General features: G+C 33.2%; 1 non-coding gene across 1 annotated transcript; it reads right to left on the minus strand.

Moving 5' to 3' along the window:
• Positions 1-1,647: 1,647 nt before the first annotated feature.
• TRNAM-CAU lies at positions 1,648-1,733 on the minus strand. The gene is given in 2 exon segments: positions 1,648-1,683; positions 1,696-1,733. It is a non-coding gene; the product is annotated as a tRNA-Met (tRNA).
• Between the last annotated feature and the right edge of the window lie 15,226 nt (positions 1,734-16,959).

Here is a 16,959-nt window from a genome sequence, read left to right on the forward strand (position 1 = left end):
AAATTAAACAACATGTTGATAGAAATCGAAGTGAACGACAGTTTCAATTCGAAGAAGTATACCTAAATTTGCAACTCTACAGGCAGACATCCATTGCCCTGCGAAGGAAATTGAAGTTAGCAGCGAAATTTTATGGACCTTATGGAATCCTGGAAAAAATAGGAACAATAGCCTATCGGTTGGACTTACCAGATTCCTCTCGCTTGCATCCAGTATTCCATGTGAGCCTCTTGAAGAAGTTCATAGGCGATTCATCCACTGCTGTCACCAATCCTCCAACAGTTGATGAAAAAGGGCTGTTACAAATCAAACCCTTAAAGATTATGGGTAGAAGGATTGTAAACAGAAATGGCAAACCTGTGACTCATCTTTTGGGTCGCTGGGAGAATCTCGCTGAAGAGTATGACACTGGGGAGGATTATTCGACTCTAAAGGGGCAGTTTACTGCGTTCGATCCTTGGGGACAAGGCTCGTCTCGAGGGGTGAGTATTGTCATGGTCGGAGGAGAAGAGGAAGAACGAAGGAACGAGGAGGATTTGGGAATAGAGGAACGAGGGTTAGGGATTGAGGAGAGTAATTTGGGAATTGAAATCAGAAAAGGGTCTGAAGCACGAGGGAGTCATGTGTCTCACTTATCTGATGGGTTGGAGCAGACTAAAGGAGTACCAGACGAGATGGAGCGGCCCTATCAAGATGGCCCAATACCTGCAACACCAAAAGAAGGATAAGAAGCAGTTTGTTAAGCATTCTGTTGGTATAGAATGCCAGCTGGAATTGTTAGATTCCCTGAACTAGCTAGTAACTAAATAATACCTGCTGTGTAATCAACATTTTCCTTATGCAATGAATGAAGTATTCTTTTCTAAATCTTCTCTCAACTTTCTTCTCTTGAATCCATTTCTTTTCTCTCAATCCATAACATCATTCCAACCTATTCCTCACATGCATCTTCTCACTTGTAGGATCTAGTGTCATTTGTGAAGCTTTTATTGATTCTATCTATATATGATAAAACCAAACGGTGAAGGGGAATTTAGTTGCTGAGTGTTTTATTGAAAAAAGGGAAATTTCATATTTGGTCCTCTGTTGCTATGTTTATGGCCAAACGAGTCCTTAGTTCAACTTGTGAAGTTTTCAAAATATATAGTTGTTGACTCAACTTTATACCACTAAACTTGATAATCAGCTATAACAAATTATTATATCTTATGCAACACCAGTATTACGATTGGACGAACGAATTGAGTTAACGATTTTTTTTTGTGGGGGGGGGGCGTTTCGAATTTGGTTGGAAGGTTGCTGGCCGAGCAAAAAAAAACAAGCGACGGTGTTGCAGGTAATTGTGGTCTGGTGCTGCAGGTAATCCTTTTTAAGTTCATTATTTATGTTGGGGGGGGGGGTGCATTTTGCCATTTCATGCTTTTCTTTGCTGATGCGTACAGGTGAGTCCTCAATGGAAAGGTTTGAATGCATCTCCAGCTTTTGTTTATGATATTGCAGGCCATGTTTTCTGCAAATTGTGACATGCTCCAGTGATGGTTGCATGAATCAGGATTCTGATATTCGTAAAACTTCATTAAACATGGCATCTTGATTCATGTTCACAGGAACAGCACGCGACGCAATGGAGGCAAAACAAGTTAAGGTTGGGGTGAGAGAGGCTCGAACTCTCGACCTCAGGATCACTCAAATAGCTATGAGACCTACGCGCTAGCCAACTGCGCCACCACCCCTACTGTTTTTCTTCTACTGGTATTTTTTTAGTGTATGTTACAATGCCACAAAACATTCTCTCAAATAGTTTTGTGCAAGTAAAAAATAAATGATTTCTTGTCTTTAATTTACATTGATAAAGATTATATTAATTATGCATTTTTATTCTTTCATAAATTTAGTTAACAATAATTATTTATGTCGTAAAAGAGTATTTTGATATATCTAAAAGAGATTTAAAATAATTTATGCCATGTTACTTTATTCTCCTTAGTTCTAATATCAATAAACGTTATGGTTTTAAGAAACAAAATGAGAACTGCTGATTCAAAGAATTTGTATAATTTTTAGATAAGTTTTTATTTCTATAACCTCTAAGTTCATACGTGAGAAAATGTTGTTTACAATGCATTTATTTTATACATTTTTTTGGTTTTCAATCAAAATCTCAATTATTTTTTAAATTGTATTCTTATTTTTAATCAGTAGTATAATGATATATATAAAATATATTTATTCAAATATTAAGTCTTTTCTTAACAGAATTTTTATCCTACTACATATTTTTATATTAACCACCAATTAAGAAGTCACAAAAAATCTCTACTTTAACCATGAAAATTTATTGTTTGATGTGAAAGGTCAATAACCTCACTTAGATACTACTTGGGCATAAACAAATCGATCGTGAAACTATTACTCTTTGAGATTATTAGACTAAATTAAAAAGATAAACCTGAATATAATACAATAAATGAAAGATTAACGTGTGAAAATTTTCTAAATGAAGAAAAATTACGTCCGTTAGTTAAACATAACAAGAGAAATCAATATATAAAAATTGTTATAATACATAATTTATTCTCATACTCTCGTACCTTAAGTACACCTAATAAAATATTTAATTACACCTTCAATCATCTAAAACAAAAAATAAATAAATAACAAAGAATCTAAAAGTCAAATAAATACATCAACAATTTACTTGATGTATTTGGAAAATAAAATATTAAGTTGTTTATATAACTATAAAATCTCACATCTTTTGTTGTTCAGGTATATCTGAAAAATGGATATAAAAAAAAAGTGGGCAGGTAGCGCCGTTGAAGATGTGAATTAGCTCAATTATCATTGTACAGGCCTGCTAGTTGCTAGATGAAGATGGAGGGTGGGATGAGGAGAGAATCGCATTAAACTTAGGAAGAAACTTGAAAAACAATTAATGAACAAATAAAAGCTAAAAAACAAACTCAATAATCTATTTAATTCAGCTTTCAATTAGCGAATCAAAGCATATTTGATGTATTAATCACAAGCTGGTACATAATTTAAAACCTCTTTAAAACAAAGGGCGAATGCAAGGAAGGCATTAACTCGTAACTGGTCTTTGCATTAAATCATCTTGATACCAACGAGTTTGGCACAAGTGGTAAACATTTTGATATTGCTTAACTATGTCTCAGGTTTGAGTCATTGTGTGGAAGACTCACCCATCAAAGTCAAGTGTGCAACCTAGATCGATCCAGATTAGTCAGGGCGGGAGAAGCTTTGGAACTAGAGTGCAACAAAAATTTTTAAATCATCTTGACATATATAGAATTAATGATCAAAGTGGTTTCATGGATTAGTGCACTAATCCACGTTAGCCAGAAAAAAAAGCTTGCTTGCAAGGAGTCGGTGGATCAGACGAGCCAAACAACAAACCTCGTTTTTATTTTTGGTTTATCTTGGAGCTACAAACAAGCCATTGCCATTGGTGGGCCTGCATTTCAATGCAGAATTCTAAGGCCATAATCAATGCCATTGTAAGTAAGAGAACCGGAACAAGAAAAGAGCATAAAACAGCTGCAACTATCGTGTTTTAGACATGAGAAGGATCGAGTTAGGATCCACGTATAAAACCACACTATGGCCCCTACCGGCTGTTTCAATCCCCATTTTTCGCTTATGGACACCAAATTATGCGTGGTGAGAATCAAACGGCTTTACAAATACTTTTAAAAACATGAAGAGCTAAAGCACCATTCATACTGTAGTAACCGGTTTTCGCCCGGACACGAAATTTTTTTACTTGGCGGAAAAATTAAAATAAACAAATAAATGATTTTTGATTTAAATAATATTTTGGGAGTCGTCATTGACCTTTTTGAGTTAGATAGGTCAAAATACTATAAAACAATTTTTAAAATTCGTGGTCGATACGTTAGGGAAGGATTAACACCCTATAACGCCCAAAATTGGTACTCATTAATTATAAATTGTCTCTAATAATAGAATTTAATAATTCAAATATAAATTTAATCTATGATCCTATTATTTTGTATTTGAATCGGATAATTCTAAGGAAGAAAAAGATATTAAATATTTTTTACAAAATAAAATATTTATTTAAAATATCAGAGAAGAACATTTAGTTGCTTTAAGACTATCATTTCTTAATATTTTGAAAAATAAGTAAATATTAAAAATAATAATTTTTCCTAAGAAAATAATTTAAATAAAACAATATGTATTTTCTGGTTTTTATAAGTAAAATATTTATTTATTTTTAAAATACCAGAATAGAACATCTAGTTGCTTTACGACTGCCATTTTTTCGATATTTGAAAAATAAATAACTTATTAGTTAAACAAAATATAATATATATATATATATACTATATTTATATGACTACTAATATAAAATAATAAAATAATAATTAAAGTAATATTTTAAACATATTGGAATTGAAATGATAATAATACAAATTAAATTGTAATTAAATAGTGACTAAAACATATACAATTAAAGTAATATGATTAAAATATAAAATATTAAAATTTACAGCCCTTATTCGTAGTATTATAAAAATATAATTACTAATAGTGTAATTAACCCTAATTATTAATAGGTGATTAAAATAATAATTATTAAAATTAAAGGCTCTAACTCGAAAAAGAAAAAGTCTGAGTGCTAATAACATAATTTAGCCTTATTTAATTAATTCGGGTTAAAATAATAATGACTAAACTGTAAGGGACTAAATTAGGTATTTACCCAAAATATATATATATACAAATAAGGACTAAAATAAAATAAAGTTACGAGACCAAATTAAAAGGATTAGCAATTAATTCCTGTGACTAAATTGCAATGTTACAAATCTATGGGTGTTGCGGAAATGATTTTCCTAAAAAGGAAATTACATAGATGCCCTCCCCAAAACAGCGTCGTTTGGGAGAGGGTATAAATACCCTAAAACTGGCCTAAAATGGCCATCTCCTCTCATTTTCATTTTTCAGCTTCTCTATCTTAGAGAGAGAAGCTCTGCATTCTCTCTAAAACAGCGAGGGAGACCACCGACCGGCAGTCGTGCTCTGGCGCCGGTCACTACCGCCGGTCACTGTTGACGGTGGCTGGAAAATCCCAAAAGACCCCAAAACGGAGCTCTAAACCCCCTAAAGTCGAACCTAGCCTTAGTTTTCCTTAAAAATCTCCTAATCGGAGTAAATCTAGAAAACAAACCGACGGTTTTACCTCGGGTTTTACATAGTTTCCGGCTATGTTTGGGCTTCCCGAGGGTAAGTCTATTTCTCTCTTTGCTTTCGATTTGCTGCTATGGATGTTGTTTGGCTTGCTGTTGTGGTCTGTTCTTCGTCTCTCTTCTCTTTTTGCTGTGTTCTCTCTCGGGTTCTTGCTCTCTGGTCCCCTTAGTTATTTTCTTTTTTTTCTCTTCGAGGATTCTCTCGGACCAGTTAAAGGAATGGCCCTCAGTGAGTCACCGAACTATGGTGGTGACTCACCATAGGGTAGCAACGTAGATGGCTTAGTGGTACTTCTAGAGAATTCTTTGAGGCGGCGACGTCGTGGCTGCAGCGGGGTGGAGCACCTGGTAGTGGGAGCGTCGACAGAGGCAGCTGGAATCTCTGGATTATTGGCGGCTGGGGCTAGGGTTAGAAAACCCTAGCTGAATTGTTACAAACCTTAAAGGGTTTGGATCTTCTATTGGGCCATCTGGGTTGGGCTTGTAAATCGGGTCTGGGTTATTGTAATTGAGCCTGTATTATTTATTTAATAATAATAATATATTAATAAAAAATATATTAATATTAATAATAATAATATATAAATATAATAATAATAATATAAAAATAAATGGATGAAAAAATTAATATCTTCAACTGCCCCTCTTTGCTCATTCTTGTGTTAATAAGAATAGGACAAACACAAAAAGATAATAAGTTTTTTATCCATTTGACTTCACTTGATTACGATGGCCATGTTGAACAAGTTCTTCTTTGGGATTAGTTCTTCTCATTATGAACTTTTCCACTGGGGATGACAATTTATCTCCTTCTGTGATATAATCATGCAAAGGTTGAACAAGTTCTTCTCATTATGAATTTCTTTTCATTCTTCAGATGAGTTCTTCTCATTATAAACACTTCTGGAAATATTATTGCTGATCTATCTCCTTCTGTGATAGAGTTATGCAAAGGTTGAATAAGTTATTTCTTATTATGAACTTCTTTTCATTCTTCAGATGAGTTCTTCTCATTATGAACACTTATGGAAATATTGTTGCTGATCTATCTCATTCTGCGATAGAATTATACAAAGGTTGAACAAGTTCTTCTCATTATGAACTTCTTTTCATTCTTCAGATGAGTTCTTCTCATTATGAACACTTCTGGAAATATTGATACTGATCTATCTCATTCTGTGATAGAGTTATGCAAAGGTTGAACGAGCTTTTCTCATTATGAACTTCTTCTTCATCTTCAGATAAGTTCTTCTCATTATGAACTTTCTCTGGAAAAGTTGATGCATCGAGTGATAAATTCGAACAAAAGGTTGAACAAATTCTTCTCATTATGAATTTCTTCTTCCTTCTTCAGATGAATTCTTCTCATTATGAACTCTTCCTAAAATGTTGAACCATTGAGTGATGGATTTGAACAAAAGGTTGAACAAGTTCTTCTCATTATGAACTTCTTCTTCCTTCTTTAGATGAGTTCTTTTCATTCTGAACTCTTCTGGAAACATTGAAAACATTCTACCCAGAGGTCTTATGAATGGCCCTGAGGTCTTATCATCTTGTATTGTAGGTCTTACAGATGACCCGGAGGCTTTAAAACATCAAAAAGCTCCTGAAGGCTTTTTGAAAATATCCTGCAATGTAGGTCTTATGGATGAGGGAAATAATTTACTAAGTAAGAAACTATGGAAATCGTTTTTTTGCTATTCAACAATTTCATTTTCTAGGAAAGATTAAATGAGAAACTTTGGAAATCGTTTTCTCATTATTTTTCAAAATAACATGTTGATTGGGTAACATGCCCCAATCTCAAGATAATGCTTATTTTATGGATTGCGATCATCTATTCTTCATATGTTTACGTGATTCTTGCATTTGAGGTTTTAAAGTCTACCTTCTTCTTGTAAGGTATTTTCCATCATGAATCTTCTTTTTCATACAAAGATATGTAAAACTTTATGTTTGGATGTAATCAAATGTATCGATGTAATGAATTGTCTATTGTGCAAATGATGTTCTTATGAATGCATGAATGTTGATGTAATCTTCATTTGACTTCAAAGTGGTGAACTTGGTCTTCTTTCATTTGATCATTTATTTCCAGGGTTACATCTGGATATCAGTGTAGCAACCTATGTCATAAAGCTGAAGAATCATTTGATCAATCTGCATATTTGTGTCTTCTTTGTTTCATGAAAGTCTCAGAATAAATGTTTCATTTATGGGCCTTTTGTCGTAATCATAATTAGGACCTTGATGCCCCATTCTTGTCTTTGATAACATCGGCTTTCTTCGTCTGGACTTGTGTAGAAATCCAATAAAGCTTTCATCTTTGAAGAATGTAGATACAAATATGTCAAACTTAGAAAAAATTAATTAGGATAGTAACGTCTGTTCTGATTTGACTCTTGAAATACATCATAAGGAGGATGTATCCTAATTCCTTTCATGTCTCCACATCTAATTGGATCTCGAACAAAGCCATTAAGACCATATCATATCGAGATGCTTAATAACAACCTACCGTTCAACCTCAGTTGGCTTCATTAGTTTCTTGTTGTTAAAATTTCAGCTTCCTTTCTCATCGAAAGAAATCTTCATCATATATCACTTCTAACCTTGGGGTCGAAGAAGACAGACTTTATCTTGAATTAAAAATGGAAACCATATGATCATAACATTGGTTCAGCATCAGAATAACTGGTTCGTAAAACATTTGATAACACATGTATCATCTCATGTGGTTTCTGCTCAGATTTCTGGTCAGGGAAGCTCTTTCATATTGTTCAGAATTTTTGTATGATGTCACAAGACCATTTGAGAACAAAACTTGCTGGGAATACAAGTGATACGTTGGCATGACCAAAACGTTGGTCAAATTCACAAAATATGTTAATGCTGAATTGAATAAGAGATACCAACTGATCTTGATATCATCTCGGGTAAAGGTGATATTGATCACGTTTTCTTTCATAATGAGTGTTGTAGGATGCAGAAACACATCCGCTATAGGGGCCATGTATAGAACGATATACATGGAATTCTTTCCGCTAGGGATGAAATGTACATGATAAAACCAAAATAGATGAAAACTCAGTTCACCCTGGCTGGCAATAATAACCACAGTAACAATGAGAATAAGGGTAATATACATAAGTAAAGCCTCCCTCTTCAATGTCATCAAGTAGGCAAAACTGGTGTGAAAAATGATTTTGTAGTTTCAACAGCATGATTGAAACTAATTGCCAGGAATCTCAAAGAAATATTTTCAATCATCACCGACACACAAAATACAAAATTCAAAGCCGAAATCTTGAGAAACTGAACCCTGGATCAAATGGTTCGTATGGGGATCATCTTTATCTTTGCTGAGTAGATATTTGTTCAATAGGACCCTAAAGCAACTGCCTGATGAATGAAGCAATTATGTATAGTCAGCTCGACTGCCACTGTTTCTCCATTTTCATTCTTCATACCTTTCTATCTCATTGGAAATATTTGCTCAAGTCAATGATTTTTCCATACGATGATATGGATCTTCAGTATACCCCAACATTGGCTAATACAAACGTTCATCAACATTCCTGATTCTGATTGAAAGGGGCTTTCAGTATGCCCAGTATTGGCTAATACAAACGTTCATCAACATTTCTGATTCTGATTGAAAGGGGCTTTCAACATACCCCAGCATTGACTTATACAAACGTTCAAAATACATCAACATTTTTGATTCTGATTGAAATGAGCTTTCAGCATGCTCCATCATTTGTTTCTTGTTAATTTGTTTCTTCAAAATGCTCCACATGGATCTGTCTGAAGTAATCTTTTAAAATGCTCCAACATTTACTGATACAGATGTTAAAAGTGTGCTCAACATTATTTCTTCCTGAGATGAGCCTCCAAGAATGCCCCACCATTCTATTTCTAGTTGAAATGGGCTTTCAAGATGTCCCACATGGATCTGTCTGAATTGGGCTTTCAAAATGCCCCAAACCTTCTAAACTGTAAAACTTACTTTAAAAATTGTTTGATTTCAATATCATGATCCCCACGAGGTCCAATTTTGACAATGTACTGTTGTGGGTACTTGCGGCTTTATACGTGCCTCAAATCTGTTTATCTTGAATACTCTCATTCTGGTGTCACTAAACAACAGTTGTCAAGTAACTTGAGGAATTCTCTTCATGTTGTCACAAATTTAAGAAGTACTCAATCATTCTGACAAAAATGTATGAGATAAGTGTCTTTTCTGAATGAGGTGACCATTTATAGTGGTACAGGTTATGGAAAAGTCTGCACCCATGCAACATGTTGATTCTGATAACTACTCATCTGATTATGAAGTGACCTTTCAGGATAATTTCACAGATATTGATAGTTCTTCTGATACCGAGAAAATCCTGAATTCTGATTCTGATGAGGAGAATAAACTGTTATACTTGACGAAAATGGGGTACTCAGGGATTGAGGCTTCAATAGCCAATGAGAGATATGGTCCAGATTCATCAATTGCAGAGTTGACATATTTCATATGTGCTGCTCAAATGACAAAGGTTGTTGACGCACTTCTTCCAATAGAAGATAGGAAGCTATTATGCAATGATCCCAATTATAAGAAAAGGCGAAACTCGGACTATGATTTTTTTGAAAAGGAAGAAGCAGAGGAAGCTTGAAAAGAAGCTTCTTAATGAAGACAATCATGCAGTTCATCCTCCAAATCTAATGATTGGTTTTGGGGTTTCTACTGAACCAGATCAAATAACTCAAAGAACACTTCCAGAATATGCTATTGGGCCTCTGTTGAAAACATTTTGATATTTCGATATAACAAATTAAGTTAAATGAATTTTAAGATTTTCCAAAATGATTTTCTAAGTATATTCGATATAATTATTCGAATATCAAAACATTACTCAAAATATTTCAAAAATCATTTTTAATCCTTACTTAAGTGTAAAATTAAGTTTTAATCTTAAAACAATTTCAAAATAATCTTTCAAAGTATTTCGAACCATTTCAAAGCCAAAAATTCCAGATTGCTCAGAGGGAACCGATTCCCCCCAAGGGGGTACCGATTCCCCCCTGAATGGTTTGGCTCCGAGATTTCTAGAATGCTCGGAGGGAACCAATTCCCCCATAGGGGGTATCGATTCCCCCCTGTTCAACGGTTGAAATATTTGAATTTTACACTTAGGGAACCGATTCCCTATGATGAGGAACCGATTCCCCCCACGCTCCAAGCTGTTTTATTAATTGTTTTCACACTAAAACGACTATATTATCTTCATTAATTATCCCCAACGTTCAGAAGTGATTCAAGGTGTATTTAAACAAGTTCTGAAGCCCTTGATCAACAAGAAATCATAGAGAAACAAGAGAGAAAGCATCAAACACCAAGTTTGTGCAAATCAAGCCAATTTTCCTTTCAATATTCATTTTACTTTCAAGAACATTGTGCTCATTTGTAATTATCTTTGAGTGTTATTTTCTTGTTCTAGAATTGTGCAAACATCTTACCTTGTGAGGTTTTCCTTGTAAGTTTGCAAATTTGTAATCTTCTCTTTGGGAAAAGAGTGTTCTCAAGAATTAGGGTATATTCTTGAGGGTGTTGTATGGTTATCTCTTTGGCCTCAAAAGAAAGAACAAATTAGTGAATTTGTTGGAAAATCATTAGTGTGGATAGCTAAGGTAGTGGACGTAGACTTTGATTGAGAAAGTCGAACCACTCTAAATCGCTGTGCAAATCTTTTCAATTTTCTGCAAAAGCTTCCACCGAATTTTTAATTGCCAATTCACCCCCCTCTTGGCTAATTCCGTCGATCGATTAACTCAACAATTGGTATCAGAGCCTCACTCATTTGAAGGTTTAATCGCCTTTTGAGTCGATCCGGGAAGAGTTAAATCGATAAAGATGACGTCTACTTCCGGTTCATTCTCCATGGAAGAATCCAAACCTATTGACGTGCCTCCACACTTCAATGGAACAAATTATCGTCATTGGAAGAGGTGTATGATGATATTCATCAAAGCATTTGATATGGAAGCTTGGATGATAATCAAGAAAGGATATTCCTCTCCTACTAAGAAGGCAAAGAAGTGGAGTGTTCAAGAACGAAGGAAGCTCAAAAAAAACTCAAAGGTTATGCACATGTTTGTGTGCAATTGATCCTAATGTATATAAAGGAGTTTCTTCTTGTTCAAGTGCCAAGGAAATGTGGGATAAGCTTGAGGAAATCTATAGAGACAAGGAAGAACAAGAACCAATAAAAGTGATGTCTCTATTAGCTCTCACAGAGCCAAAGGTATCTTCTAACTCAAATATATCAAATTCAAAATCTTTTAATGAGTTACAAGATGCTTATGATAAATTATTTTCAGAGTTTGAGACCATGAACTCCAAATACAATAAATTGATTTCTAAATTTATTGCTAAAAATGATCTTCTTTTGAAAGCTAAAACAGACTTGGAAAATCAAAATGAAATGTTGAGAAAGGAGTTAGAGCTTTCAAAAATAAAATCTGAAAACTTTGAAAAAGAAATTTTCAAATTAAACAAACTTCTTCTAGAAATGAAAATGGATTTTGAAAATCAAAATGAAATCTTGAAGAAGGATTTAGAACTCTCAAAAATGAAATTTGAAAGTATTGAAAAGAAAATTTCAATTTGAAAGATAAGCTTGAATGTTTAACAAGAGAAAAAGAGATCATTCTAAATAATTCATCTAGTTCAATAATGAAAATATGTTCACATTGTTATTATCATGGTCATAAGGAACATACTTGTCCTTTAAAGAAAGGAAAACGATTTAAAATTAGACAAGTATGGGTTCCAAAAGGAACAAGAGGCATTGAAACTAATGTTCAAGGATCCAAAGCAATTTGGATACCAAAATCTACTTAAATGTCTCTTGTAGGTGTGTGAGAGCAATTGTGATAAAGATGATGATATTTAAGATGCTCTAAGCCACACATAAAAAGGGAATGGGTAACCTCTAAACTTAATGTTTTTATTATTTGGTTGCTCATTTAGTTTATGCATGCATGAGGTTTTAAAATGTTGAATTATGTTTTATCTCATGTATGTTGAAAAATATTGTATGATGAACATGGTAAATTTTGGTAATGTTTTATAAACTCTAGTTCATCATATTAATTTTTGGTCAAAATTATTTTTAAAAAGTAATTGATATCTCTTTAACAATTGATATCGATTTTTCAAGAACTTTGGTTTTGCAAAATTTTGACCTAAATTTTTTTTTCTTTCTTTTCTTAATGTTTATGCATAGATTTTTTGTTTAAACATTATAAAGTTTTAATGCATAACATTTTCAAAAACTTTATGCATGTTCTCTTAATCTATATAATCAACATTGCATAATGTTTATATGTGAATGGGTTAAAAGCATAATCTTTTGAAAAATAAATTTGATAAAAGATACAATGTTTTATTTTAAATGATTGCAAAATTGATTAACATTGCATCTATTTTCGATTATGCTTGTTGGTCATAAAATATGGATATATATATATACATGATGCATTTAGATTTTATTAATATGACTATTTTATTCCTAGTTGCTAAAGATGAACATGATAGTTGGTTATGGCATAGGAGACTAGGACATGCTAGTATGAGTGTTTTGCAACGGCTAATTCAAGGTGATTTAGTTCGAGGGTTGCCTAAGCTTAAATTTGATAATGATAAAATCTGTGATGCTTGTGCTAAAGGAAAACAAAAGCGTGTTTCTTTTAAATCCATTAATGACGTATCAACTAGTAGAGTATTACAATTGATCCATGTAGATCTTTTTGGGCCAACTAGGACTACTATCTTGGGTGGAAAACAATATGCATTTGTCTTGGTATATGACTATTCTAGATTATTGGGTTCTATTTTTAAGTACTAAAGATGAAGCATTAGAACAGTTCATCACATTTTCAAAAATAATCCAAAATGAAAAAGGGTTACTCTATAACTAGTGTTAGGAGTGATCATGGCACTGAATTTGAAAATCTTGGATTTATTGAATTTTGTAATTCTAATGGTATTAGTCATAATTTTTCAGCACCTAGAACCCCTCAACAAAATGGAGTTGTTGAGAGGAAAAATCGAACTTTAGAAGAAATGGCTAGAACCATGCTTTGTGAAAATAATTTGCCAAATATTTTTGGGCGGAAGCCACAAATACTGCTTGTTATGTTGTTAACGAGTAATGATTAGGCCAATTTTAAAGAAAACTCCATATGAAATTTTCAAAATAAAAAGCCTAACATTAGCTATTTCCATCCTTTTGGATGTAAATGTTTTATTTTAAACAACGGTAAAGAAAACCTTGGCAAATTGATGCTAAAAGTGATGAAGGAATTTTCTGGGTTACTCCTTAAATTCTAAAGCTTATCGAGTATTTAATAAAAGAACTTTAGTTGTAGAAGAGTCTATACATGTTGTTTCGATGATAATCCCCTTCCAAGGAAGGATTCTTGTGTGAATGATGATGTAGGTGTTATAAATACAAATGATGTTAGACATGAAGTTGTAGAACCATCATCAAAGGAAGAAACGAAAAATGAGGAAACTCATGATCCTCTTGAGAATCCAACCATTGAAGAAAGGGAAGTATCTTATCCAAGAGAGTACAACTATGTCAAGGATGGTGAAATTATAGGTGATCCATCAAAAGGGGTAACAACTCGATCTTCTCTTAGAAATATTTGTAATTATGTTGTATTTATCTCATGCATAGAGCCTAAGAATATTAAAGAAGCATTAAATGATGAACATTGGATTATGGCTATGCAAGAAGAGTTAAATCAATTTGAGAGAAGTAAAGTATGGACATTAGTTGAAAGGCCTAGTAATAAATCTACTGTAGGTACTAGATGGGTTTTTAGGAATAAGCTTGATGTGAGTGGTAATATAGTGAGAAACAAGGCTAGACTTGTTGCTCAAGGGTATACTCAAGAAGAGGGCATAGACTATGATGAAACATATGCTCCCATAGCTAGGATGGAAGCAATTAGAATGTTATTAGCATTTGCATGTTTTCATGAATTTAAATTATATCAAATGGATGTTAAAAGTGCATTTTTAAATGGTTTTATAAAAGAAGAAGTGTATGTGGAACAACCTCCAGGTTTGAAGATTCAAAATTTCCAGATCATGTTCTTAAATTGACAAAAGCTCTTTATGGTTTAAAACAAGCTCCTAGAGCTTGGTATGAAAGATTGTCAAATTTTTTAATTGAAAAAAGGTTTTTCAAAAGAAAAAGTTGACACTACATTAGCATAAAGGTAAAGATTTATTAGTAGTTCAAATTTATGTTGATGATATAATATTTGGTTCTACTAATGATGTTCTTTGCCAAGAATTTTCTAAGCTAATGCAAAGTGAGTTTGAGATGAGATGATGGAGGAGCTCTCATTTTTCTTGGGACTCCAAATCAAGCAAAGAAAAGATGTCATCTTCATTAATCAAGCTAAGTACGTCAAAGATATGCTCAAGAAGTTTGGATTAGAAAATGGGAAACCTCATGACACTCCAATGAGCTCTTCAACAAAGCTTGACTTAGATGAAGGAGGTAAATGTGTAGATGTTAAATTATATAGGTCAATGATTGGCTCTTTACTTTATCTTACTGCAAGTAGACCGGACATTGTTTAGTGTTTGCTTATGCTAGATTTCAATCATGTCCTAAGGATCACATTTACTAGCTGTTAAGAGAATCTTTAGATACTTAAGGACACCTAGTTTAGGACTTTGGTATCCTAGAGACTCTAGCTTAGCTTGCATGCTTTTTCTGATGCGGATATGGAGGATGTAAAAATAGATAGGAAAAGCACCTCCGGTACTTGCCATTCCTTGGAATATGCTGATTTCTTGGTTTTCAAAAAAAACAAAATTGTGTTGCATTATCTACCACTGAAGCGGAATATATTTCAGCCGGTAGTTGTGTGCACAAGTTTATGGATGAAACAACAACTTTTTGATTATGGAATTGAAGTAGGTACCATTCCTATCAAGTATGACAATACTAGTGCTATTTGTCTCACTAAAATCCATCCAACACTCTAGAACTAAGCACATTGAAATAAGACATCACTTTATTAGAGACCATGTCACTAAGAAAGATGTAGTTCTAGAATATGTTGATACTTTGCATCAATTAGCGGATATCTTTACAAAACCCTTAGACAAGGAAAGATTTGGACACTTAGGAGAGAATTAGGTTTGACAACCTATCTTCACTTAGTGTTTAGAATATTTTTGTAACTTTTAATAAATACTGAAAAATGCTCATAATAGTAATTTTTTTGGTTGCATTCATTGCTATTAGTTAGGGGAAGTTATGATCTTAATGAAAAATTAATTTTATGTTCAATATCGTTTAAAGATTAGTTAATTATTTGAACATGATTAATTTTCAATATATGAGTTGCCAATACCACTAGAGGAAATTATTTAGCATTTGAGTGTTTAAAATCGGATTTTGGCATTTTGGTGCAGAGGGAATCGATCCCCCATGAGGGAACCGATTCCCCTTTGAAGGGGAACCGACTCCCCCCACAGGGGAATCGATACCCCTGGGTTCTGTTAAAATTGGGCAAGAACACCTAAAACCCCAAAACCTATTCCGCCATTCTTTTAATCGGAAATTACTTCAAATATCATCTCTTAAACTTGCAATCATCATTAAAATCGTGCAAACAACATCTATATCCCCTCAATCTTCATCTTTCAAGGTAAATTTTTCTAAACTCTCTATTTCATTGATTTTGAACATAGGATTAGTTTTAATTAGTTCTAGGTTGAAATAGTGATCGGGCATTGATTGTTTAGTGATTAGAAACTAGATGTTACAACTAATTTCATCAAAAACACAAAAATTTCCAAAAATTTTAAATTTTCGAAATTAAAAAAAAAATTTGTTGTTTTTCAAATCATTGTGTTTTGATTAAATTATGTTATTGTTATGAAAACTATACATATATTATTTCTCAAAACCATATTTTTCAAAAGTTTTTCAAAAAAAAAACTTTGCCCATTAGGATTGATTTAGAGAACCTTGAAATATTGAGGACTCAATTGAGTTTTGGGATTAATTGAATTGCATACATTTGTTTTTAAAATTGCAGGTTATCCAATCTATTCCGATTTCTTTCACCATGTCTAATCCTAAACGTGCTAGGTATTCATCTAGTCGTTCACACCGACAACCAAATCCACCTCCAAATCCTCCACCTATTCCAATTTCTAATCCTAATCCTATTGATCCTAATTTGACTATTCAAAATTCGTGTTTCAATCATCCTGGTCCTAGAAATCATCGTTTTTGGTATTATCAATATTTTGACTCTTACAAAATCCGGGAAGAACGTATTCATTCTCGTCAAGCTATGTTAGCTATCAATTTTAAATATCTTCCTCTTTTACAAGAGTGGAAATTTGATAAACTCTTTGACCTTGAACCCATCGTTTACCATCAACTTGTTCGTATTTTCTATTCTAATGCCGTTTGTGTTAAAGACCAAACTGAAACCGAAACCATAGGAATTCGTTCCTACCTTCTAGGATAATTCTTATATATTGACTCGGCTTACATAGCCAATACATTCGGATTAGATAATGAAGGGATTTCAAATGAAAAACAGGTTTTGGATCTCGTTATAAAAAGGGATAGTGCAAGTGTCCTAGACCTTCATGAACGTTTTCTTCATCTAATGATTTCTT

The sequence above is a fragment of the Hibiscus syriacus genome, unplaced genomic scaffold (assembly GCF_006381635.1).
Source record: "Hibiscus syriacus cultivar Baekdansim isolate YM2019G1 unplaced genomic scaffold, ASM638163v2 tig00111273_pilon, whole genome shotgun sequence".
Taxonomy (NCBI): Eukaryota; Viridiplantae; Streptophyta; class Magnoliopsida; order Malvales; family Malvaceae; genus Hibiscus; species Hibiscus syriacus.